This window comes from Pezoporus occidentalis, unplaced genomic scaffold (assembly GCF_034315485.1).
Source record: "Pezoporus occidentalis ecotype Australia unplaced genomic scaffold, CSIRO_AGI_Poc_V1 ctg19, whole genome shotgun sequence".
Classification (NCBI taxonomy): Eukaryota; Metazoa; Chordata; class Aves; order Psittaciformes; family Psittacidae; genus Pezoporus; species Pezoporus occidentalis.
The window spans coordinates 6,118,061-6,145,604 of NW_026913748.1; the positions used below are offsets into that span (position 1 = coordinate 6,118,061).

General features: G+C 41.7%; 1 protein-coding gene across 5 annotated transcripts in view; it reads left to right on the forward strand.

Moving 5' to 3' along the window:
• IQSEC3 (IQ motif and Sec7 domain ArfGEF 3) overlaps nucleotides 1-27,544 on the forward strand; it is a 97,954-nt gene that overhangs the window by 950 nt on the left and 69,460 nt on the right. The gene's annotated exons all lie outside the window — the stretch shown is intronic.

The following is a 27,544-nucleotide window of genomic DNA, read 5'->3' on the forward strand; positions in this document are numbered from 1 at the left end:
TGCCCTCATTGTCTGTCATAAATAAACAAGTCTTGGATCAAAGGCGGCAGCAGCATTGTGACACCCTCTGTTTGCCCTAACTCGCAGCTATCTGTCAAAATACCCCATCCTCCCTGGAACAAGCTGGGGCTTTCCTGCTGTCACTGATGCGAGGGGTCTAGGGTATGCATTATATAGCACACAGTGTATATGTGTTCAGAGAGATACAGATGTTGTACGTATGTTTGACATTTAGGATGCTTATCACACTTGTGTGTGGGTTGTCCGGGTTCTTTCTTTCTTCCTTTTATTTTCTTTTGGTGAGTGGCACCTCACACTGATCCAGCTCTTCAAAAGGACAAAGTATTTTTTTCCTGGTCTCTCCTTTTCAGTGAAGAAAGCATGCCTACTAGTACTGAATGCTGATAATGGTCTGTGTGCATGCATGTATAGTAAACAACGATGAGCGTTCCAGCACTATAGGTAGTGTAAGAGCCTACTATTGAGGTGTAACATTTTCTGGGATCATGTACCCAGTATATGCCACCAGCTCACCAGCTGGTAATTACAACTGCAGTCAGCATTGTGATAATCCCCTTTGTTTAGGCACTTTGAAAGCAGGGGAATGTTTTCTGGTTGGACACCAGACTTTGTGAAGTTAGGAGGAGAAGGGGCTTAGTTTCTGATGTGGCTTCTTTTATGCAAGAAAGAAGCTAATATAAGTAGTAAAACTAGATTGGAATTCCTTCCCTGGAATGAACTCTGTTGTTTTGGTTATAGTAATGTCAAAACAAATGAAGCCCACAGCACACTGTATAGCCCAACACATCTTCCTTGTCTCTTTTGACAATTTAAATAGAAGGGACCCTTTTCTCTCACGTTTGCTTTGAATCCACAAGCATAGCTACAACATGGAGCTGGATTTTCAGCTGATGCAAGTACAGTTACACCACTTCATAGCAGCTAAGCTCTGTCACATGACTCTATGAAAATCAGTGGAGAAATTACTGTTGAAATAAATACTATTAAAGGAATATGTAATGTCAAGGCATGCTTGAATCCCCAAAGGCAGATCCATATTTCTAAAATACTGCACTGTATGACTCAGTTTCACAATCACAACTTGCAGGGACTGGGCTACTCAAAGTATTAATACAGGTAGTAAGGATTTGCAGGATCTGGCCCTTCTTCATCGTTCAATAGATGGAGTTTTAAAAATACGTTGGACCAGATTCTGAACTCATGGTGATTGCTGTACACCCAGAACACCAGAGTTTAAGTCACTGAAGCCAAAACAGTAAGAAACCCACTTAAAAACACATAATCAACCTCTTGTTTTTTTTTTTAGTAGTGAATCCCTGCAGTGAAGGCTCTGTTAGAAACATTGCATCAGCAAGGGCTTTCCTTTCTTCTGAACAGAGTTTCTAACAAACGTCATTACACAGACTGAAGGATCAATTTCTATGCATAAGTCTAAAACCCTCCTTCTTACCTGACCTTTTTCTTTTGCAGTGGGGTTTGACTGGGAAAGAACTGTAGTTTTTTTTCTTCATAGTGAAGTGCTCATTGCTGGTGCATCATGCAATCATCTTTATATTTTAAGTACATAGATAGATGGATGTGGATGGAACCTTTATGTGGAAAGTCAGGGCTGCTGCTGGGGATAACAGAGCAATCCCTGCAGCGTTCTTCACTCGGGAAGATTAAAATAGACTGCTTCTGTTTCCTTCTATAGCTTAGGCAAACCAAAAGCTTTGTATAGGAAAGGAATTATGACGGATGCAAAACAGTCTATGTTTCTCACTCCTGCAGGTCATTTACCCAACCCCTCTCCCCACTGACTGTATATACCGGGTTTCATCCTCTCTTATCTTTGACTGTTAGAAGGAAATGAAACCGACTGCAAAATCTAACTTAAAGGCAACTTGGACGGAGGGTGGGGAATTGTGACCACCTATTGACAGCATGCCCAATATCCCTTATGATCCAGCTTACCAACCTGAGAGTTGTATTTTTGCTTTTGTGCGACAGCAGGGGACATACACTTGAATACGTACACAGACTAGGTATCTGCACTCTCCTCCTTCCTCCCCACATCTGAGCATGCTTTTCCCTCTATTATAAACCCTGAAATTCAGTGTTATTTAATTTTCTTTTCTTTTAGCTAAGAGCATAGGAACTGACTGTTCACTACAGAAAATGGCCACTCTAAACAGAACAGAAAGGATATTTTAGCATGTCAGGATGCAGTGGCTGAAAGCAAGGGTTAAAGCAGCACCCAGGCAGTGCCCTGCTGTCAATGCCCAGTAATGGAATTTCCTCTGCCTCTCACAAAACAGGAGGTTCTGGCAGCATGTTTAAGGGTAGTTATGCTCATCCTTCTCACCTCAGACACAGCCCAGGGATTTTGCTCATTTTGAGCTACGACTGAGTTTTTTTTTGAGCCCAGCTAAACCTCAAGCCCTGAATAAGAGCCCTGAATTTTGGACATGTGTGACTCCATGTCAACCAGGACAGTCTTCTGTAAGGGGCTCGGAAAAAAAAACAGCTGAAGCACCTTTTTAATTTTAAATAAAAGTTCAGTGTTATATTTATTGTCTGCTTTTTTTTTTAAAAAGGTTGTTTTCTTTTTCTAAAGCCCATATATACATATATATATATATATAAGAAAGCCTTCATTTTAAAAGGGAACAAACCCAAGCCTATCTCTAGAAAGGGAACAACTCCGGAGTTATGCAGAGGCCCCCTAATTGTTGCTGCGTGGTGTTGTGTGAGGAAGGTAGCACTGAGCTTACCTATGAAAAGAGAGGCAAGGAGGAAGATTTTTGCAGAGATCCTCAGCAAGAATTTGGCTGATTATTATTCCATGGCATCTGTCTCTTTCTACCTTAGGAGTCTATTGCATAAGCACCTCAGAGCTTTAAAAACAAAAAAATAAGGTCATTCTTCATGGAGTGTTTTGCTTCAAAAATACAGGTTGCCGAATTAGCATAGCTTAGATCACCCTTACTAGGCAGACTCTTGTCTTAAGGGACCATCCCAAAGTGTCATCAAATCCCGTGAGTATAAATTTTCCTTCTCTTCTTTATCAGAATACTGCCTTCTTTACCCATCCCCAGTTCCCTTTGTTGAGTATCAGGGAAATGCCACGGGGTTTAGCAGATTAAGTCTAAATGGCTCAAATCCTGCAGGTTTTTATCAGTAGAATTCTCACTGTGAGCTCTGCCTATGGAAGGACTTCAGATTTTGAGCATGTGGAAAATTCACTTTGATAAATAGAATAATAGCTAATAATCCATTATAGTTCCTTCCATCAAAAGACACGTGCCATTTACAAACATTCTGCATTGAGGTGGCATTAAAGTCTTCTTTTGACTGTCTTGCCAACAGTGAAAACAAGGCATAGAAACAGTATTTGTTTAGCATGACATGAAGCATCTAAGTACTGCCTTTAAACTATTAGCCACTGTTTGCTCTACAAGGTAATCTCCTCATGCAAAATAAACTCTTAGAACTCTTGGAAGAAATGTTCTCAAATCACATTTTCCCAGAGGTCTTAAAGCTCATTTGGGTATGCATTGGGCTGAACACTATCTTCTTTTATTTTATCTTGGGTTAGTTTAGGGTGGTATTTTTTATCTGAATAAAGAGGCAAGTTTAAAAGACAATGTTGAAGTCACTTAGTTGCTGTTGTGGTCTGAGGCTGTTTGCTGTATTTTTGTTTAATTTCAAAAGCTCAATTATGTAACTTTAAAATGAAGATATTATGCAGAGGTGCTGTTTTCCATATTTTTTCTTTTTAACTATGCATTAATGTTCTATTCTATGGATTATCTCCAGGGTAAAAGCGTAGACAAAATCCCACTGATTTCAATGGGTACTAACAATAACTATAAATATGATGGCTTTCTATTAACATATTTTGCTATATTTGCGCATTGCACCAGCACAAAAAAAAAAACCCAAGCGGAAGATCAGAACAACTCTGAATGACTTGTGTACCCCAGATACCTGTTCCCTTCAATTTGGGTGCACAAGGAATGCTATGTTTGCCCACTCTTTTCATTCTTTCAGATTTCGCCCAGCCTATTTAAGGGTTTAACTCCCTTGAGCTTTCACACACCAGAAATAGTTGCATTGGTGCTGCCCTGGGTTCTGCAAATCCCTGCTAGCGATGTACTGTTTCAGTATATCAAGTTATTTGGAGTTGAGTGCTGTAAGCTGGTTTCAAATGGCACAGGTCTGCATTGGAATAGCTACACAGATGCTAAAGCCCTGCTCAAATGATTTTGAAGTCAAGGGCATAATGAGAGGAGAGAAGAAAGTAGAGTGTTTGTGACTACGTCCCATCTAAAGATATATCCATACCAGTTCCATTCACATTGTAGTCAGTCTACAACATACTTCATGGCATGAACACACCTGCATTGTATCTACGTCAGGACCTGTAAAGGTAGAGGAATATGGAATTAAGGATTCACAACAATGTTTAAGAAATAACAGATGAAGAGAAAGGTCTCAGCTTAGGAAGGATTCAGGTTGAAGCTCTAGGTATAAAATTGCTGAGTAAAGACAGCATGAGAAATTCCACCCACAGAGATAGCACCTCAATATAGAATCACAGAATCAACCAGGTTGGAAAAGACCTTTAAGATCCTCAAGTCCAGCCATTACCCCAGGACTGACAAGACCACCACTAAACCATGTCACTGAGGGTGATGCTGTATAAAGTCCCAGCCAGAGCAATGCAGTGTCAAGGCTCAAAATACTACTGTGGGAAATCTCACTGGTGGGATGGAAACACCTGGAAGGAGTAACAAGGAATCTGTGAGAAATACTGCCTACTGGTGCTTTGGGCAGATACTACATATGTATCTGTGTCCTGAGCCCAGTTAGAGCAGGACCTGTGAAACAAATACCTATGCTAATCTTTTAACAAGAGAAGCCAAAGGCTGAAAGCAACAGCAAAAAGGTGAATTTTTTAATGCTTAAATAAGGAGGGATGCAAATGCATTATTTTGTTTTTCTGACAAGGTGGTGATATTTTATGTCACTCAGGTATATATTCTGTTGCAGCCAGGCTGCTCTTCTCAGGAGGCAAGGGTACCTTTCTTCTGTATGCTTTGTACTGCCCCATTTGATATCATTTCCCAGGCAGATCCAAGGTAAGCCTCTGTCAGAAGACTTTAGGAGCAGTGGGCTCACATGTCAACACTGTTAACATTCAGACGAATTCACACGTGGCTCTTTGGAAGAGCTACTTATGGAAGAATGTTCCAAATGAATAGATATTAACACCCTTGAGAATTCCTGCCAGGGACTCAGTGCCAGGTGACTCTTGGGCTGGCTGTCCTGTGCATTGCAGCCTGTGCAGTGCGGAAGTACACCCGTTGTTCTGAGACTGCAACAAGCAACTGATACTTCCATGTCCTTCGTAAAACGATGTGCATGCAGGAATATGCAGGTTAGGCACGGTTCATACGGTTTATGTGTGCAGCAAGTGGCTACTTATATGAGGCACAGACTGTACACGTTCCCACCTACACCACGCTTGAAGTTATTTGCACTTTTAGTCAGGGTAACCCAGATAAATCTGGCCTTCTTGGGCTGCTCATCTACCCCTTAGATGGTGCCAGACCAGAACTTGTCAGCTGGAAGTCTGGTCTCCTGTTAATTACGGCTTCTACCTACTCATTCAAAAAGAGTGTTCATGTAACAAAATGAAATACGTTTCTGTGAGCAAAAATACCTCTAGACAAACAGATTTAGACATTTCCCAGTTTTATTTTTTCCTTCCGCCTTGGAATCCAAGTAGAAACAGTAAAAAAAGATCTACTGTCTCTCTGCCTTAATCTTTCTGTATATAGGGTTTATTCATCATCTGCCTTCCTGTTATTTTCCCTATAAATCCCTTGCTAGGTTGCTTCTTTTCTCCTTTTTTCCCTAGATCAGCAGTGGTTTATTTATCCTTTTCCATCCACTTATGAAACCTTTTGTTGTTTCTCCCTGCGGAAAACATAGAAAGCCAGAAATATTCCTCTGTTTAACAGATGGAAAATATTTCATTTGTTATAAAATTACCTGTAGCCTGTGATCATTATTTGGACCACATTCCATGGAACCGTGCAAGAGGAAATAAGGAAAAAGTAAAGAAGAGTAATTTACGAAGACAGAGCCTGAAATGTGACCATTTTTCTTTTAAAACGAAGGAATTACATATGCATTTTACCTTCAAAGAGGTGTACCTTGAAACAGACTAGTAATATCCTTGTATTCATCTATTCTGGAGTTTATAATTTCATTTAGCTAAAAATTGGTGAAAAATGAGAGTCTTGATATTGTTTTTGTTCTGCCCAATGGCTCTGTTTAAGATCTCTTAGAGCACTGGACAGTCTTAAGATCAAAGTTTAATTCCTCCTCATTTTTTTTTTAACAGACTTGTGATGTCAGACAGTCCCTTTCATCTCTATGTGTTTTAAGATCTGTAGCAAAGCAGCTGGAGATCTATTGTTACAGATAATTGTGGGCAGATAGATCAGGAACGATCCCTTTTATAGTTTTCAGCACAGGAAGTGGCATAAAGCTCCTGTCATGACTTGCACTGCTGACTGCAAGGCAATATGTATATTTGCACATAGAAGAGAGAATGTATTTGCATGAGCATGAGTAAGTGTCTAAGAGGAAAGTTGAAACAGCACCTAGTTTCTGTCCTTTTTGCATACAGAAAAGCAAATTGTCTGCTGGAGTAAATCCGTGTATCTTTACTGACGTCAGTATAGACATGACAATTTACATCACCTGAGGATCTGTACCGGATTTTGTGCATCTGTCCTCACACACAAATACACGTACATCCACTACTGTAAATGAATGCTGACAACAGCAGTGGATAGCAACTCATTGCAGAAATAACTGTGAACAATGAGAAAACCATTAAGCAGCATTTTGATTCTTTATGTAATAGGTTTGTAATGTTTTCACATGGTATTTTAATGTAAACTGGTAAAAGGAATTTTGTTGCAGCAGGGTTATAAAGACATATTGGATCTGTTTGATGATTTTTTTTTCTTTTCTCTACCTTGTGCATGCACCTTCAGTCTGCTTCTCACACAGGTATTATTTTTATTGCTTTTGCTAAGATTATGCTTATTGATCAGCTGTTATCTTCATGTACTCTGAAGTTGCACTTTCTGAGGAGGATAGAGGTGGATCAGTACTTCCCATGATTAGTCACATCTAAGATGGAACATTTTGGTGGATCTGATGTGATTTTTAATAAGAAATTAGATACGGCAAACCTTATCCTTCCTCCTTCTTCTAGCTGAAAACAAGGGGGTCTGTGAGCTCCACAGCTAATGAAGCTTGGCTTCCAGGAGATTTGTGCCACGGTTACATTTTCTGATGCCTGACACGATGTGAGGTCTGATCTAAGCTTCTCCTGGTGTTGAGGCTTGTGTAACATCTCTCTCCAACATGGAGACTCCTGTGTGGAGTAATGGCTTCAGTTCACTCAGCAGACTTTCCCTCAGTGGAGAACCTACAGAGTTTTCTCTGTTGCACCCTGCCAGCTATTTTCATGGAGCTTGTTAGAGATTAGTAGCTCTGAGATTAGTTACTCACTCAAACTTGGTTGAAACTCACAGTGGGATCTGCAGTTACAAAGTAGGAGCCAACATAGGCACACACGCACACACTGAGGCAGGAAAAAGGAAAAGATTATTTGGTCACAGAAAACACATTTTGCTCAGGAACCTTGGCAATAAAGACCAAGTCCCTGATATCTTACTAGTACATCCAAATGGCTGAACAGTCCAATCCAAATCTGTGATCCTTTCCTGGAGCTGGTGTTCTCTGTGCAATAGCCTCTTAAAAGACTTGGAATATCAAAGTTAGAAAGAACTGGGAAATTACTGAATTCAGGGGGCACATAGGTGGAGGTTTACCATTAGCAAAAGGAGTCTGTTTCTCCTTCTGGCTTTGCATATGAAGTTGGTGGATCACCTTAATCCACCTGCTAACATTTGCATGGGCATGAGCTGCTGCTGAGATGGTTACTACTAGAGAGTTTAACTTAAATGTGCTGAAACACGCTAAGGCGTCTATGTAATTCTCAAGAGTGGTAGAAAATTGACACTGATTTTATTATCGATCTTAAGGAGGCTTGAGATTCTCTTCAGGTTTTGCTGTACTTTGCATGTTTGTTCAAATTATGACCTTTCTATTAAAATTTGGGACCTTGCTGTCAGTCTGTTTGTCTGTGCAATGCTGATTTTGAGGCAGTTCATAGTACCTTGCTCTAGTGGGAGAGCTGCTCTGACAGCATCTCCTTCAGTCTCAGCATCCAGCATGTTGGTGTTGCTGTGCCTGGGTGGGCACTGCCTCCATGGAACATCCTTGGATCTGCCTCCTGGAGCAGTGTTGTTTTGGACCTGAGGTTCTTAAAGACTTTATACATGATAGCATTTTCCATGGAGCCAGGCTCAGACCTCTTTCCTTGCTTTTGCCCCTCTGTGAGGAATACCGGTTTTGCCTCTGTTGAGCTGTTCCAGGACAAGTTTCAGCTCTGCAGTCAGTTCAGAATTCTCACAAATGTTCTTGTCTTTCATTTGCTGGTTTTTAATTTGCAAATCCATTCCCAGTAGGACACCAGTAAATTGCCTATGTCTGCCTAGGTACTCGCATGCCACTCTTCACCATAGTAACTGAGTATCATTGGATTTGTCCTGAGGGCCTATGCTGATATCCATGCACACTGGACCACTAACTTTTATCTGAACTAGTGAAGAACCTGAGGAATCTCATCCTTTTTCTCTGCATATTTCCTCATTCTCACACCAAAGATTTCTCTTTGAACAGGTTTCTTCTATCATGTTTTGTGCCAATAGATCTATAACCACTCAGACTCCTGATGCAGGTAGACTGCCTGGCTCTGATCAGTAATTTTCACTATTTTACCATCTAGGTGAGCCAAAGAGTCAGATTCTGTTGCCACTTAACTGTAAATCTGAGTGCTGAACTCACTTAACTAAGTGGCCTCAAGCTTGAAGAGATACAACACTCATACATTAACTTCTAATGTTACGGATCTTCTTGAACTGACTTCTGTCCCACCACTGGGGGTAGTTAGTTTGAGTTAGCTATTAACCTATTAGATTCCGTGCATACTTGACATGGCAATCATTTGGGATGCCAACTGCTGTAATGTCTCCCCAAAAAACTGTTTATTACTCATTTGGGAAAACACTGATCTCCATGTTAGCTGCAGTAACATCCGCTGCTCATCCCTTGGTTTTGCCAAGAAAGGAGTGAATTTCTCATCTTTGTCAAGCTGAACAGATAAGTATTGACTTCACTAGACATGCTCTGGCTTGAGCTGTTATACCACCTTTACCACCTGATTTACTACGGCTCTTACGCAGCCAAGCAGATAGGGAATACTGGGTTGTATCCTTGATGGATAAAAAGCGTTGGCAAGGACTTTCAGTCTCAGATGTTTAAAAGTATTTAGCCTCCCAAAAGTGGGGGAAAGAATCTACTCGTTTCTAAGGGAAGGACCAGCCTTCTGCCAAGCTCCATTTGCTTTCAGCAAGTTATTTGACAGGTAGGTGGAAGAATGGAAATATTGGTGACAAAGGAAGAGGGGAAGAAGAAGATGAGAGGCACATACATTGTACCTCTACTGTGTGCTAAGGGCAACCTTCAGACTGGTTTTAAGTCTGTATTAACCTACTCTTCAAATGCCAAGCCTGAAAGCATGGGTGGAGCGTTGCCTCAGGACTACATCCCAGTGGTGTGCACATCTGTATGCTCACCAGAGCCTCTGCAGCAGTCACAAGATAGGCTATACCATACTTCTGCATTCTGCAGAGGTTGTCTGTGCAGGGAGATACAAGCTGATGGAAGAGTGGACAGCAGAGGGGAGGAGTTACAAGGGGAAGGGGAAAGAGCCCAGTGGAAACTAATAATGCTTCACTGTAATAATGCTTCAGTGTAGCTGGGGGGAAGGAAGGAATGACAGGGGTTTACTTCTATTCTCATGAGCCTTTTCCTCTGCACACACTGAACATTATCCTTAACAGATACTGACTGGTTGAAGCCACCTCCCCAGTAGGCAGCTTCTGGGCTTAAGGAAGAAGTGCACTACAGTATGCCCAGAGTGTGTGTGACTAGTTCTTATCACTGTAGAATGGGAAATTTGTCAGATCATCTAAAGCAATGCCCAGAGTGTATATGACTAATTCTTATCACCTTAGGATGGTAGATTTGTCAGATCATCTAAAGGAATGCAGTTTAACATGGTTGGGCAGTGTCTGAGAGATCTCCCAAGAAATACCCAGAGTGCTAGGAGAGGACAGTGGAGTATGTCTGCATATAGCATCATTTTTGGGATATTTACCTGGCATTAGCACTTATTTTCAGATTAGATGATGGGGACCTTGACCACCTGTGTCCCTTCACAGGATATACACAGGCAGAGAGCAAAGGTGTTATCCCTGTTCACATGCTGGTGTAAATTTGTCATCATGTTCCTTTCACTGCTTTGCTTAATTGAAAACAGGCACCATTCTTCATTATCTTTCTCTTGTGAAGTTGTTACCTCCAGCACAAATGATAAGCATAAGGAATCAGGGCTGTTCTTCTGCTGCAGTTCTTTCTTTACAAGGCTTTGCTGCAGGCTGCTTTGGCCAACTCACAAATCTAACACCGGAAACATCTGTGCTTCAGAGAGGAACACATACATACAGTAATCTTGCCTTTTCTGAAGTGCTTTGGGAAGTAATACCCTTACTCAAGGGAAAATATTGCTAGTGTATGTCCCTACCAATATCTAAAAGTGCAGCAAGTAGCAATTATGTACACTTTTCCTCTAGTGCACCTCTAACCATGGCAAAATCTTGCTGCAGAATGAATGATGGAAATACCATGCAAAAGGTAATAATAATATTAATAATGACAACAACAACAATGATGTCTTTTCTGCATTACTTTTTATCAGTAGACCCTTCAGTGCTTACAAAGGTAGTCAGTCCTCATTTTACAGAAGAGAACAAAGACATGGAAAATGTTTTGCATGAGTTCACCCAGCTAGTCAAAGCTGAGAGTAAAACCTGTGTCCCTGGGCTCTGATCTGTCAAGTAGGCTACAGTGCCTTGAAAGGAGACAAGCAGGACCAGAAGTGTTAAATGTTATGAGGTCCCTTCTATGGCACAATAGCACTGATCTAAACCCTGAAATCTTGTTCACTCCCTGGACACCTTGATATCAGGAAAAGGTTTGGCTAATTAAAGATCTGTAACTTAGCCAAAAATCATTAACAGCAGCTCATGATTGGTGTCAGTTATGTACACTAGAAAGAATGAGCAGTGGAGGCTGGAGATAAAATTGAATATTGAATTTTGTGAGGACTTGAGACACGTGGTTTCACGTTGGGAAGGCTGTGAACCTGTATTGCACGCAAGTCCAGCAAGGTTTACAAAAGCAGCTAGTCCAGCAAGGAAATATGTTGGAGTAAAAAAGTGGGAGAAACCACACCTACATGCTGGAGTGTGCTTTGTTTCTTGCAGCAAGGAACCAGTTATGAGTTGCACGGAATGATGAGGGGTAGCAAGAGAAGGTAGGTTAAGAGTGTATAGTCTCTGCTGTTTCAGTCTGATTTGATGTGCTAAAGCTCAGCAAGCACATGGAAGACACCAAAAATATTCCTTTTGTGAGAGCAAAAGGAAAAGCCTCCCACAGAGGTAAGCACTGCGTGTGAGCTAGGGAAGCGGAAAGTAATTATCACATCTGTGCATGTGAATAAGTTGACAGAGTACCTTCTCCAAAAGCCACTGCCTAGCAAGATGCAGTTTCTTCTTCCCACAGCTCTGCTTTCCCTCCCTCTGTTCTCCTATTAGATGCAGAGCCATAATGGGGTCTGCTGCCTCCATACCCTTCTCCCCTGACACAATCACAGCAGAACATGCAATCGCCAAGTCATGCAGAGAGTTTCAAAGTTTTGCTCTGTCAGATCTTCCCTGCCTCACCCAAGGAGAACTCTTGCATGACTGATAGGTGTGGCTTAGTGGGTTCTGGGCTGAGGTTTTAATTTCCAGTAATAAGAAGAGCATTTGTGTCCCTTATCCCTCCTGTTTGTGATTCAGGGCTTGATGGTAACCATGTTTCATTAGCTCGTCCTGATTAGCTGTTAGCTAGAGACATCACTTTGATAGGGATCTTCATTCTACCTGGTTTTTCATTCAGTATTGGGCAGGTCCCAGTGTTTTTCAAACCCAAAGAGTTCTCTTTGGCACTCTTTCATGCATGTATGGGCAGGGGGGCACAATCTGCTAATCCATATACCCCTTTTGAATACATTTCCCTTGGTCAAAGGGTGCATTTAGTACAGACTTAGGCTGCATTTGGTAATGACAGAGATGCCAAGGGAGATCTGGAACAAGGGATGCCTTCAGGATGTGAGTGTGCTTTAGATGTTTCTCAAATTCCTTTCTCTTACCAGCAAGGAACCGTTTATGCCGGTTACTTTTTCTTCTCAGTTTATACCGTAGGAGTATACTAATTTCCTCAATTTGAAAGGACTCAGCACCTCAGAGGATCAGGACCTCTCTCTCCTTTATCTAACAGCTCTAATTTTTATTTCTCCATTTTGTTTTTATTTGCTGCTGTTTTCAATCCTCTGAGTCGAACACTAACCAGAGGCACAATTAGTAACTGTTCCCTTGTGATCAAGTATGGTATTAGTTGGAGATGTGCTACAAAAAATAGCTAAAAGATGGATGATTTCATGACATTTCTCTATTACTACTCCTTTTATTAAAGTCATGAAGAAAAGTGAGGATGTGAGTGGCTCCTAATAGTGCAGTGATATTTGCAAACATATCAGCAAGAATGAAACTGGCCTTTGGGAAAAGAGCTTAGACCCTCTCCCCTAACTTCACTGGTGTCTTCCAGACAGCACCTCCTGTTTATCCTTACTTTGCTCACCCTTGTTCCTCTTTCTCACTTGCAGTTACACTCTTTCTTTCCCCCCAGACCTCCATTCTACAGCTCTGCTGTGAGAGTAGTGTAGATGGCAGCTACACCACAATAGTATCATACAAACATAGCACTGCTGAGAAGGCTGTGATGGGGGTTTCTGTTACTGGGTTCCTTGATAGCTGTTGGGAGGGCAAGGAGCATGGCATGTACTGAACTGTGAATTAATGGGTAGGTTGAAGTGGCAAGTGAACAGTACAGTTATCCCCATGAGAATCTGTCTTCCTTTCTCTCTAGATATACATCTTTGTATGAAGAAGTAAAGTCTGAAGGAATGAGTGGTTCAAAAGTAAATAAACATAACCGCCCAGGTGAAGAGTCTAAGTGAAATGTGCTTTATGTCACATAAATCCAGTTTTTATAGATGGTAACTTATATGTGTTATATAGGTTTCAGGTACCCATTGAATTAATCAAGTCATCAATAAAGAAAGATGGAAGATTTACTCTGTGTTACTTAAAAGAACTTAACATGACCTGTGTTTTGTGCTTCAAAGAGTAAGTGACCACATTCTGAACCCGGGACTCCAGAGGTAGCTTAGAAGAAGCTCTGAGTAAGCAAAAGGGAAGTCATTCTACAAGGAAGAAAGGACAAAGTAGAGGCTTCTAAGCACGAGGAAGTTGATCTTGGGAAACTTCTGATAGTGCAAAAATCCAGAGGTGGGAGTACTCAGGAGGCAAACAAAATTCTGACTGTTACACAGTCCCTGCTATACACTAAAACACCTAATACACTGAAACTACATATACTACTTAAAGTGAGTGTAGCCTTCTTTCATATCAATCATGAGACTGCAATCCATGGAGGTAAGAGATGCATCAACCTTTCTTGCCACTCCATTTCTGAGCTGTTGTAGCAGACAGTGTGGCAGTGTAAGATCATCAGCAGCCACAGCTTCGTTTTGGCACAAACTTCAGAGATGTATTTATTGATACTAACACCATGACAGAGCATGCTCCTATTTAAACTGGAACAGTACATTTTGTCTACTCCCACTGCCCTCTGCTAAGTGAGGAGATCTCTGATGGCGAGCAGTCCATATAGTGGCTAGCATGCCAGTAGGCTGCCATGGGTCTGCCTTAAGATAAACTTGAGTCACCTTAGTGATCTTTGTCTGCCCTTCATGAGGGTATTTCCCCAGGTGGCAAACCCATGTTTGCTCAGAAGAGCTGCTGTGTGTGTCCAGAACTGTATTTGAGAGGTAGGACTTGCTGGGTAGAACTGAGATCAATGCAAGAGGTCTGCATTTTGAAGAAGAGACATGTAGAACTGGAGGAGGTGGTGCTGCAGGACTCAGATGAAGACTGAGTGTTATGCAAAGGACCAGCAGATGCTGCATGTGGTGAGACAGGTGAAGAAGCAAGACTGAAACAGCATAAATAGGTATGGGCTCCAGGGTTTGGGTGTACTGGCAACTGCATGGATGCTCAGGACTAAACTAATAGAGATGATGCAGGTGAGGAGAAACTGCAGAGCTGCACAAAGGAAGCCTGCATGTGCTCTGCATGGCACCAAGCAGTTGCTACTAATCTTTCACTTCCCCAAATGCTGATATTCATATAAATTACGAAGAAAGAAAAAAGTTCCTCAAATGCATCAGCAAAGACTTTTTAGCTTTATATTTATGAGTCTGGAAAAGTGCCGTCTCAATTTTATCCTGCCCATCATGATGTTGAGTGCAAGTGTGAATTGATTACTTCTTACTGACCCCATCCTTTCCCTTGTCCTTTGTAAAGTCCTGTTTCTCAGGGAACTCCTTTTCACTGAACAGTTCAGGCTGTTCTTTGTCCTTACAGCCTTGTGATTTCCACTTCACTAAGCCAGAAACTGCCTCTTTTGCTAATAGGTATTCTAGTTAATAATAGCAAATCCATCCACTGAGAATATTTCTGGCCTGCTTTTCAAGACAGGAATGCTGTTTTAATGGCACAATGCTGGCGCACCAGTGGTAATACTTGCACCCATTTGTGTAGCTGCATTTTGCGCACAGTCTATGCACCCCTGAGAACTTGTGATGCCCATTGTAGCTCACCAAACCATAACTATGATGGTGGAGGGAGCATAACAATTCCATAGATAGCTAAAAATCTCCTGGGTAAAAAGACTGGCTGAATTTCCATGGCACAGGATTTCTGGGTATGCGTTCACTGCCTGTTTAGGGATTTGACTATAAAGACTCCAAACCAATTTTCTCAATCAGGCTTTTGATGTTGTTGTTTTAATTATTAATTACTTAAGAATAGGTTTTCAAGGAAAGATAGATCAAGCCATCTCCCAACAGCATTCAAACTGGCCTCCAAAACAGTGAACTATAGATCTAAACAAGAAAATTACATATTTTTTTTCTGTTCCCAGTGTCTTCTAGACAGTGTATAATTCCTGTTTTGTTTACCTTGGCACAAATGGAGATTAACCATCGAAGGCAATGAAACCAATCCAGTGGACGCCCACAGCCAGGAACAGACATAACTGAGGAGAGAGCCGAGGCCCTAGGAGTTCTAATGAGCCCAGAGGCAACAGATGCAGATTTAATTAAACATTTAGTAGCTGGATTGAACAGTTAATAGGGAAGGCTAATTCAGCCTTGGTAAAATAGAGGCTGTATTGCTTAACTAAAAAACCATCTTGATTAAGCGAACCAGTCTGTAGTCAACAGTGGCTGTTGTCTGTAAGAGATCAATTCCCTGCAGTAATGGACATGGCATGGGTCCCAGTGCCACAGAAGCTGTTCTGTGTACTGCTGCATATCTCGAAGTTCATGCCCATCCTGGTTCTATCACAAGTGACACAACAATGCATCAAGAAACATTGTATATATATATTTTTAAATTTGCCCTTTTTGGCCCCAATGGATGTTTATTTCCCAGGCATTCAGTATGAGGTTTTCATTCCCCTGTTTCTTCCTTTTTGTTGAATTCAGTCAAGGATATTGGAGAATCACAAATAGGAATGTCGCATGAAGCCAACACTGACAGCATTTCGTTTCTTCTACACTCTCGTATTTAAATACAAAAAACCTTAAAAGAGATCATTATCATTATCAAAACCCTCACAAAATGGGATAAAAGTCATCCATCCTTTATCCCTCATCCCATACATCTTCCCTGACATGCACTGTCAAGACCAAAAGCCTCAGGTTCCTTTCAGTAGAGATCTGACAAAAGAAAAAGGATATAAGGTTGAATAATAACTGTGAGAGGAAAGGAAGTATGAAATTAAACGTATAATGGCATACGAATGTAGCCTTTTTAAATGATAAAGAAGCAAAAAGCAAAACACTTTATTTTGCCTTGCATTCCCCCAGAAAGCATTTACAGAGGTACGTGAGTGCAACACTCAGTCTGTTGTTATACATACATAGATTTAGTATACTTAGTTCTCTTCATTTTGCCTCCTCTACTAGATTGAAGGTCTTGAGACAGACTGCAAGCCTTCACAAGGAGAGATGATAAAGAGAACATTGATACAAGAACTTGTTAAGACAAATGAGTTCAAGAGAGTGATTTATATTAAGGATCTTGTAATCTCTCCAACCCCAACACTGCCTGACAGCAGCAGCTGCTTTTATGAAGGAAGTTAAACTCAAGAGCGACTGCTGCATGGCCCCCTCCTTCAGAAGGCTGCATTAATTAAACAGAATGAAGCAAAACAACAAACAGCTGGAAGAAGAAGCTGAGGTAGTAGCTAATGCTATCGACTGATAAGATCTGCTACATTTCAGAGGCACATGTCATACAGGAGTCACAAAGCCTCAGCACATTCTGTGAGATGGCATTTGGTCATTAAAAGTTGCTGCCTCTGGGCCAGATGGCCTTTATTGCTGCTGCATGTTGAACAGTCTATTCTCAGATGCCAGCATTGTTGTTTTGTGGGGAGCTAAGGGTGATGTGGCAAGCTTCCCATTCTCAAATGAGCATGCTAGTGTTGCTTGATCCTGGAGGTTTACCACTGCCTCATGGCTTATTGTATTTCATATGGAGCCCATCAGTGCAAGAGCCTGCAGATTCATCTTTGAGGACCAACCTTCAGATGCATTTGAATTTCAATTCCATAAGGTTGTGCCTCCTTCTGTTATTAACAATTCCTCTTTTTATCTTTCATTGGAGCTCTCCTTGGATTGATGTAAAAGCTCTAATTTAATTAGTCTCCAAGGCAGAATTAGGATGCCCAAACCCCATGATAATATTCTACATCCACCTCTGGTACTTCCGTCATGCTCTGTTCCTTTCCTTTTTTTATATTGCTCCTCACAGGTTTTTCTTCTTAGGAATCTCCCATTGGTCAAAAACATCACCAGAAAGACAGGGAAATGTTATTTTGTCTGCAGTCAAACAGCAAATGTAAGTACTATCCCCTTGATCTTTTTGAGATGCTGAGGCTGCCACAGTCTGAGCCATTACAAGCAGGAGAAAGGCTGATGAAGGGGAATGAAGTGCAGGCACCTCCTAATTTAGTCCTGTCACTTGGAGCTCTCAGTACCAGGTGTTACAAAGTCATGGATTCTAGTTGCTTGTAAACAGAAGCAGACATGCAGCAGGTACCTAGGAATCCACAGCACTTTTATTCACGGTGCACTGCAGGCAGCAAAACACTTTCCAACAAACATACAGCCTCTAGCAAAAGAACAAAAGCAGAACTGGACAATGGCACAGAAAGAGAGCAAAGGAAATCAAGAATATTACACAAGCCTTAATTCCAGTAAAAGTAAGGTGTGGTGAGTCAAACTAAGTGTCCCTAGAAAGCAAGCCATGCTGTCTGCTGTAGGGACGGATGCTAAGAAAATAATGGTAGGCTGAGGATTGGCAGGAAAGAATATGACAAATGCTTTGGGTTTAGAATCTCCCAGAAAAAGAGTGGCACAGACTTACACACACATAATGAAACCCCTCCCTCCCAACCATAACACCTCAGAAGACCATAATTGAGGAACCTAAGTCTGTTTCTAGGCACTCACGGAACCTTGTCCAGAGCACTTACCACATAAAAAGACCAACCTGTTGAGCTGGACCAAGATGGCCTCCATCTTTTATGTCTACATAGCAACTACAAAACTGGGTAATACATAAAGGAGAAAAAGCCCAGCTCTGTAGATTAAAAGCACCATCACTTCTCTGCTTGCTAGCACCTCATTAGCCCCTCCTGTCCTCAGTTCTGTTTTAGCTTCTAAATGCTAAGGAGACAGTCAGGCTACAGACATATTCTTAGAGATTTAAGAGTTCACCTCTGGGTTATGAAAAAGAGGGTGATAGGGAAACAATTGTCTTTCCCATTTTAAGGATCATGAAGGAGAATGTAAGGCAATCACACTGAACTGTTGAATAAAGAAAATTGAGGAATATCCTGCCAACCTCTAACTAATCTTATGCATTCCAGCTAGCCACCATTGGCTTTCCAGTAAGATTTCCAGAACCAGTGTGATGTGGAACTGTATACATGTGGGAATGGTCAGCGCATCCCTTAACCTCTTTGCTGTTTAGTTTTCCTAAGGAAAGCCTGGCACACACTTCCCTTCTGGGAATGGCCCTCAGCGGTGCCCAGCCCTACAGGTCATCCACAAAGCATCCCTTTGGCACAACCACGATACTCCTGCTATTCCAAGTATGCTCTCAAGGTGCCCTTGACCATATTGATGAATTCCACTTCCCCTGCTCTATGATCCCAATTCTATGGTCTGCTAGAGGCTTTGGTGTGCACTTCCCAGGGGCTCTTACACAGCAGTGTGATTAAATTTGCATTAGTATCTGACAGTTGCATGAACTTTATCAAAGGGGTTCTTGGCATTCATACCCTGTGCTGAAGCGCTAGCTGAAGCAGTTAAGAAATTCTCTCCCTCTATACATAGCCTTAACGAGGCTTTTCAAAAGCATTATTCCCCTTAGTAAAAGAGTTCGTGAATTAAGGAGTTCAGAGGATATGTAATTGAAAACAGTTCCATCAAATAATGGCTGTAGACTGGAATTCCCTTTTTGCCCTGAGGGACTCTTGTTTGCAAGCCAGAAGAATATTAATTTCCATTTACAGAACCCTTCTCCTTTCAGAGCACTCAAACTGATCATTACCTGCTATGGAGACACAGCTGCTTCTGGGACAGAAAGCAGCAGCGCCCTGTGATCAGAATTGCCATTTCTTCCACAAAAGCTGTTGTGCAGGTGTTAGGCTGACCAACTGAGACAAGGCCATTAGCTGGTGAGTATGACCATAGCCCCAGTGATTTCTGTTACCCAAATGGAGTTTGACACAGAAGATCCCAAGTTTAGACATGCGGGCATGGAACACCAGCAACTAAAAAATCCCTGTAATCTTACTGGGAGTTCAAGTGACTTCAGCGTTACATCATGCTAGGGACACTGAACCTTATAGCACTGTCTCATGGCACTGGTGCTAGGATGACTTCGAAGGAAAACTACCACTTCATCACCCCCTTCAGTTTTTACTGGAAGTCTTCAATACTACTGCATGCCTAGACTGACACAGTTTATAATAGCTGACGTGAGTGCCTCCTGAGGAAGCATAGCTATAATCCTCTGAGCATTGCTAAACAGACTTTTTCAGCTTGGTGAAAGAGGTCTAGCAACTGCAGAGAGCACTTGTCACAGTTTGGAGTCACCCTGAATCTGACTTTGCTATGAATTTTGTTATCCTAAACACAAGGATCTCACTCCAGTTCTTTTAAAAGAAGAGAAGCATACCATTGCAGGTGGCAGGAATGCAACACAAGCAATGCCAAGTCTTAGTCCTAAAGCATTTCTAACTGCCAATATTGAACTAGGTGAGCCTCAATTACTGCCTGTTCTCAGTATTTTCACCTTTGTTCTGATATAAAGACTCCTTATGCTTCCGTTTCTACTGGTGTGAGGAAACTAAGTTACCAAACACAAGCTAAAGGGTAATCCAATCAACTGCAACAATTTAGTCAGAAGTGCAGAAAGACTAGGGCAAAGTGATACAGGATCACATAGAAACTTGCAGTCAAAAAGCGTAGAATTGTATACTCTTGTGGAAGCTCACACAATCCAGCTTGTGCACTTGCTCTTGACAGCAGAATAAGTTTAAGGAAACCAGTCATCTTTCAAGGAATGTTGGTTTCTGAGGACATGCTGCAGTCAAGTGTGGGATCTTCAGCTTACCTGCAATCTGTAGTCAAGCAGGACAGCTCTAAGTTCCTATCAAAAATGGCTTAGTGATATGAGCATTCTTTTCTAAAGGGACTCAGTTCAAAGGCAAAAAAGCCGGCTTCTCAGGAGCTCAGGGTGGAGAAGCTAATCTGAGATTTAAAATCTGAATGGCAGCGTTCCCGTCTGCTCTGAATGACTTAAAAAGGCTAAGTCTTTCAAAGTCATCAAGAGATTTCAGGTGCTTAGTTTCCATTAACACTCATGGAAAAGGAGCACTTAGATTCTCCGGGGTAGACTTGAATCCTTAAATTATTGTCCAGTATATTTTGCAAGAGAAAGAGTTTGTTTAGATGTCCCTGACTCACAGCTCCTCCTTACACAGCTCTGCAGCATAGTGACTGCCAAACCCCAGCTAAGAAAAGGCTAGACATCGATGGCACTCTATTTCTCTCTCTCCTGCTAACCTCCTTATAAAACACTTAAGGGATTAATGGAAGTATTTTAAAAGTATCTTATTGCTGTTATGCCAAACAGCTGTTCTACCTTAATTTTACAAAAGGTATTAGCACTGCCACTAAGGACAAGATACCTTAACTGTCTTCTTTGCCCAGCTGTGCCCCTCAAGGCTGGGGGGACTCAAGACACTTAAATTTAGCATCAAGACATTATCTTTTATCTCTTTCACATCTTGTCCATCAATCAGGTTTCTAATATCTTCCCCACCCCAATACAAATACAGTCACATATGTATCCACGGCCACCACTGCTGCAAGAGATAAAGCACATCTGTCCCAGATCAGTGAATAGCGTTGCAATGCCTTTCTCACAGCTGTGGCATGAAAGCAGACATCATAATGACAGTAGATGGAGTGGGTGGGGGAGAAGAGGCGGGTGTGTTGTCACAGGTAGTTTTGAAATGTACCAGCACTGTTTTACAGGGAGGTGAAGTTCTCAGGTTGAAGTTCAGTTACCCTAAACTGAGATGGATCATGCTACGAAATGTGGGAGAAAACACTGCACTCCATGATGATCGATTTGTGCTGCCAGGATAACAGCATCTAGTGGCTAATCTCCAAGAGGATAGGTTTTCCATGTTAAGAACTAACACTGGTCAGTTGGAATTCGTAAGACCCTTCCAATGAGCACAAGCATAAGGAGTTCTTGTAATCTCTTCTGGCACCATTTGAGAATATTTATGAACACTAGAACTGGCTAAGAAGCCACTCCCACATTTTCAGTGTATGACAAGGTCTCATGAGAACCTTTATCTTTCGATAAAATGTGACGCTTAAGAATCAACAAACTGCTCTTATTCCTAGGTTTTCCATTGGAAAGTCATTTAGAAAAGTTAACCAAAATTTGAAAATCTTTAAGTGTTCCTTCTGGGCCAAAAAAGCACTTCTTGTCACGAGAATGTGTGGACTTTTGCAATTTTTGACTAGTTGTTCTTTAATAAATTGTCATTCAGACAAAAATTTTAATGCTTTGACTTCTTTTGCTTCGAAAAAAAGTGATATGGGTCATGGCATCTTCAGAGCAAGCTGCCAGAAAACGACTCAACAATTTTGCCTCTAATTGTACCCATTAACAGAGCAAGGAAACTTCCTACTCATTATTCCAAGAATAGCAACAATGCCTTTTGAAAAAGGATTAGCTGAAATTTCAAGTGTGCCAGTACTCCTCAACTCTGAAAGCTCTTCCATTGATGCCAAGCAGCAAGATTAGTCTGCAGGAGGAGGGAGCCTGCACAGCACTGGTGTTCAGAACTGATGACATAAGTTGCAATGTGATGAAAATTCCTGTTTTGTATGAGTAACCACAGTTATAGAAAGATGGCCTTTGTACTGGCAGGCTTGGCAGAAGAACTCACTCCTGTGGGATCTGCAAAGGCTAAAAACCTTGAACCTAAAACCAAAGACAAGGCACAATGCTAAAACAACATGAAAGGTGGAAAAAGTCTGTTTTCCATTTTGTGTGCATCGTATGGGCCATTGCTTTCATGTTCTTTCCTCATACTGGAAATTCCCCTTAAAGCAATATATGTTGGGATCAATTACAGAAGGGGATAAACCTCTATGTGGGGGCTGCATTTTTTTTTTGTCTATGATGTCATTTGATTAGGGAGAATGTCTCAGATGTTTATATGGAAGTTTGCAGGTATTTGTTCCTGTTAGGCTCCCATTTTGCTGTTCTCCATTTTCCTTTTTCCTTTGCTTGCAGTAGCTATTAGTGACAATCAGTAAAAGAGATATATTGTTGCCTGTTAGAACATGTTGAAAATTTTCAGCCTGATTATCATATTATATCAACCCAAATTGATATGGGTGCCTATATTGCGCTTCCCACCTCCCAGTGTACCTTCTGCTGAATGGAAGCAGGCAAGGTATGAGGACTCAAGTGGATTGTTAATGTGTGCCTTGGGGAAAGCTAACATTTTTAATGATCCCATGAAGTAGACCAAAGTCCTAGACATAGCCTTTATCTCTAGTTTTCTTTGTGCCTATGTGCCATCTGCTTTTTGCAGCGTAGTAGGAGAGATGGAGAATGTTTGGTTTAAGTAAGCCTGGAGACTGGAAGAAATAGTCCCAATGACACCTACGCATTCTCACAGAGATATTCTTTTAGCTCAAGCAGGAGAGGGTTCTTTCTCCATAGGAAGACATTAGGGGCTCCATTTCTGTGCTTTCACTATGCAAGCAGATGTTTAGCCAGGTGCAGCTGTGCCCGTTTGTACACTGCTGCAGGACTTTTATGAGTTTCAGTGGTGATTTCAGCAGAAAGCTGCTGCTTATTTGGTGTGCCGACAAATAAGTGGAGGTTCTCGCTGTGTTATTGAGGCTATACGTTCTTTTCTGGAGAGACGGAGACTGATTAAAATGCCTGTAAAGCTAATCTATTAGTAACAACTGAGCAGTACAGGTCAGCTTCATTCCTGTTCCTGTGGTTTATTAGTGATGTGAACTGTTTAATTCCAGTTTATTTTGTGTTGCCTTTGCTACTTGTAATGAATGAATTGGTTTGCTCAGGCTGGAAGGGCCAGGTTTATACTGCTCAGGTTCAAGGCCTTTTTCTGGTTATATGAGCACATTTGTTGTTCCACTGACAGTTTACATAGCATCTGCGCCCTCAGAGCAAGGCCAATACTCAATTGAGATAGGCACAGAATAGTGCTTCTGAGACAGACATACTCTCCCAGGCCCACAGTTTAGGCTATGCAGAAGAACACTAGGATTCAGATGCCATTCTTTTCAAGGAGAGGTACCCATTTCTGTTCCTTGGGGTTGTTACCCAGTAAAGGAACTTACACTGACCTTTAGGGGAATACCTGGCTGGGCAAGCTACTGGAAAGAAGACACTTGCACTCTAAAAAGCTTCTCCCTCATTTAAAGAGGCTTTTTGCTCTGCAGATTATCGGAAATCAGGGCAGGGGAAAGCAGTATGGGAGGGCTAGATTTGACATCTACAAGTTTTAGTAGTCAAGCACAGTTCTGTCTCTTCACCCTAACTCTTTGAACCCTTTGTGCTGTTTTCTTCCTCTCACGTGAAATTAATTCTTTTGGCTCTTGTTCAATATGGTGTTAAGTACCTACTTAATCCTTTGCAGCAGTAGTTTGAGCTGCTGAATAGGGCAGAAGCTTGGACTATTGCTTAGAAACTAGGACTGAGGTGTTAGAAAGGCAGGAGCTTCATGCTACAGACAAGCTTGCTGTGTGACAGTGGGCATGTTGTATTGACTCACTTTTCTTGAGCATCCCCCTGTGCAACTACGTGAGTGTTACTCATTTCCCTTGCAGGGGGTAGCACGAGGTGCCTGCCAGTGGGGTTTGTTAAGAGCTTTGAGAGTGCTGCCTTTGAAAGATGAACAGTTTTGCTGCAGTGAGCGCTGGATGACTGGACATGTTTCACATCACTTTGTGGAGCAAAGGAATGAGTAGGACTGTGCAATGTTATCACAAAGGGGAGACGGTTTCTGGGACAGTTTTTGAAGTTGAATTCTATATATCATTTTAATGCAAAAATGTATTTTAATTTAGACATAATACAAGGAGCCACAACTTCAAAAACCAGAGTAGAGGCTCACTGAGGCAGCATACTGGAACATTCCTAGGGCTTCCCTAGAGCCACCGCTGAGCTTTGCATCTTGACAGCCTCTGACAAAGACAGTCACATACTAATGCTTAAGAACTCCATTTTGTCTTCAAGTCGGGTTAGGTGGAGCAGTTTCAGGTACAAACACTGTTTGGTGAGAGCTCTCAGGGTGGCAGTTCTAAATACCTCACCCACATCCTATTTTTCCAGTACCCCAAAGCAAGCGTAACGATTAAGACATATGGGTGACAACACAACTTCCTATCCCCACAGGTGGAACATGGACCTTGAAAAGAGAGAAGAGTTGCCTGGAAAAGCTGAAGGGAAAGAAAAACAGTGAGAGTGTTCTGCTAGTATCTGACAAAGATTAATACATTTTTGGTATTTAAATACGTTTTGATGATTGAGCCTGTAGGTGGCTATGGCATTCCGAATGCAATGGCACAATTTGCCACTTAGAATAATAAGAAATAAACGTGGAGGCTGAAACTTAGATCCAGCTTAGCAGTTTTCAGGTAAGTTTTTTGGATTCAGAGCGCTCTTGGGAAGAGAGAGAGGCGTAAAGTCCCTGCAGATTCAGAGCAAAGGTTTTCCTCTCCAGTCACCCTGAATTAGGTAGAAGAGGAACACAGTTCACTCAGTCTTCCACACGCCATATCAACAATTGGAAAAAGGCTGTTATGCAGGTCATACAGGACAACCACAGGTTTCCTTTTGGCCTCTGGCACACTCATAACAGGGCAACGTAAGATGGATTATGCGATAACTAAACATGAGAACATTCCTGCTGTTCTTTCCCCTTCAAATGGAATTTAGCCCTGGTGAGAAGTTCAGAATTGACGTTGCAAAGGTCTGAAATTTCCTGTTTACCTCAGAAAACAAGCACAGCACAGGCCATGGTAGCTCAGGCTTCCACAGGGTGCCTCAACAAATCATCGTCAAAGGGATGCGCTACAGGAGCACGGGGGTAGTATCCTTGCAGCCACCACCACTAAGCCTTTTCAAAGTGTCTTCAGCCCAAGGATCAGAGGTCTTTCCAGGCATTCCTAAATGATGTGCCTAGCTCCTGCAGGAGGTTCGCTGGGCTCAGTGAGGAGATGGGGCAGCTAAGGACTACTGCTTTTTTTTTTCCCTAAAAGTGAGGCAGGCACACACCGCCTTCTACTGCAATCTGTGCTTTCTCTCAGCATCAGCTTAGTGGGACACAGTCCCATACTGGCACGCAGGCTCTGTACAGATAAGTGGGACCATTCACACCTCTCTTGCTGTTGCTTCAGTCTTTTTGCGGCTCATGCTGGATCATACATTGTGTATTTTATGCAAGCCACAGAGTTTTCAGAACTGCAGGCCTGCACACATGACCTCTGTCTAAACCCATGTTCAGGAAGTATTCAGCATGGAATCATTAGGAGCTGTTAACATCAGGCTGTGGAATCTGCTACCCACAGAAGAATACTCCCATGTGAAAGTGTTACAAATGTAAAAAGATTGAGGATAGGCAGGACAACATAGGTATTGCGAGGGGAGGCTGCTGTGTGAGAAGCCATATTGCTTATTGATTCTCCTGTTTCAAGTGGAAATTAATGGCATTCTCATGCAACAGATGCAAGAATAAGATCTCTTCAAAAGTAGGAAGAGCCTTCACTTGAATGCAGATAGTTAACATTTGAGTCAGGACAACCCTTAAGAGCTGAACTGCCTAGGATTCACTGCATGGGACTTGAAATCAGATTACATACAAACTCAGTGGAAATACTGTTTTAGTGGGAGTTGGAGGAGATCCCAGTTGAATAACAATCAGATTCCATTTCAACCCTTACTTTTGGCCAGCTGCTTCTTTTGTATGTGCTGGGAAAGATTAAAAAGTTTGGAAACAGTATTCATGTGGTGCCTTCTCGCAGTTCTGGGGCATTCTCTGCCTCTCTCACTGTACCTGAAGTGCTAACAGTTTAATAAGACCAGAGTTTGGGGTTTAAGAGAGTGATGTTAAAGGGTTGCATATAGCCAGCCAGGATACATTCTGTTTCAATCAAACCCATTCTGCCTGGAGAAAACTTAAAGGACAAAGGATGATTAGATGTATAATTGATGCCTACGCAAGCAAGTAGGTGGTCAAAGATATTTCAAGCTTTATTTACCCTTTTCTGGCTAGCATATTGATAGCAGTTGTTATGTTTCCTCTGAAAAGAGTGAGTATTGCATAGCGGCTTCCAAACTCCTTCCTTATATTCTGAGAGACCTTGGACTCTCTACAGAGGTCTTCCTGTACATCACTGGAAACCTTCAGGTCTTCTGGAATCCTTCCAGTCTTTTTGCTTATAGGGAATCTGCTAGTACATTTACAGTTTGCCTTATGTTCTATTTATATAAGCTACTAAAATGGTCAACCTTTGTTAGAATCTCAGATCCTGTCTCAGAGCTGTTGATAAGTTTATAGCACAGAAAGATTACCATGGCACCTACGAAGTTCTCCAACAGAGCTGGACAAACTGATTGTATCACAAAGTTCACTGGATATATTATTCATTGATTTTCACTTTATTCATACATCTACAGAGTGAAGAGAAACGAATTCTAAAATGACTCAATGTCATTTGCCTAGCTGCTGTATAAGAACAGAATCCTGCTTCTGCTGGTATCAAGGGCTGACATTCCCATTGAACTTATTGATTAGATAGGAGCTACAAGTCTCCAAACCAGTTCCATCTGTGCATAGGCTACGGAAATGCCATTGATGCCAATACAATTACAGTAGGGTTGTATTTTTCCTTAAGCATCCTTTTAGATGATTCTTCTCCACAAAATCCAGTTTCCCACTGGTTCTTAAATTTCATGGTAACACAAATTCAGCCTGGGTTTGACTATTGTTTGGGGCTTTTTAAACAGCCTTATTATCTGGAAAGCACATAACCCAGCTAAGCATTTTCAGCCATGTAAGCAGTGAAAGATGTCTACTCCAGACAACAGTTTAACAATGGTACCTGAAACATGCAACTGAATCATAGCATACAGTTACACCCTGTGGCTGAAGCAGCAAAACCCCTGTATTTTTCCATATTGATGCCTTTTATACAATTCAGTATTGTTTTGCAAAGAGGCTTGAGATGTCCTATGACAGTAATCACTATGAAATCTCAATAAATGCTAGAAAAACATGGTCCATTCCAAGTGCAGCCTAACCATGAGACTCCAATCTGTAATGCAACCTGTTCTTCAAGATGGGAAATTCTGTCTCCATCCAACTAAGATTCTGTCACTGTTTGGAAGTGAATGTGGGAATAGAATCCAGCCCTGAAAAGAAAGAGTCTCTTCCACTTAAGTTATTTAAA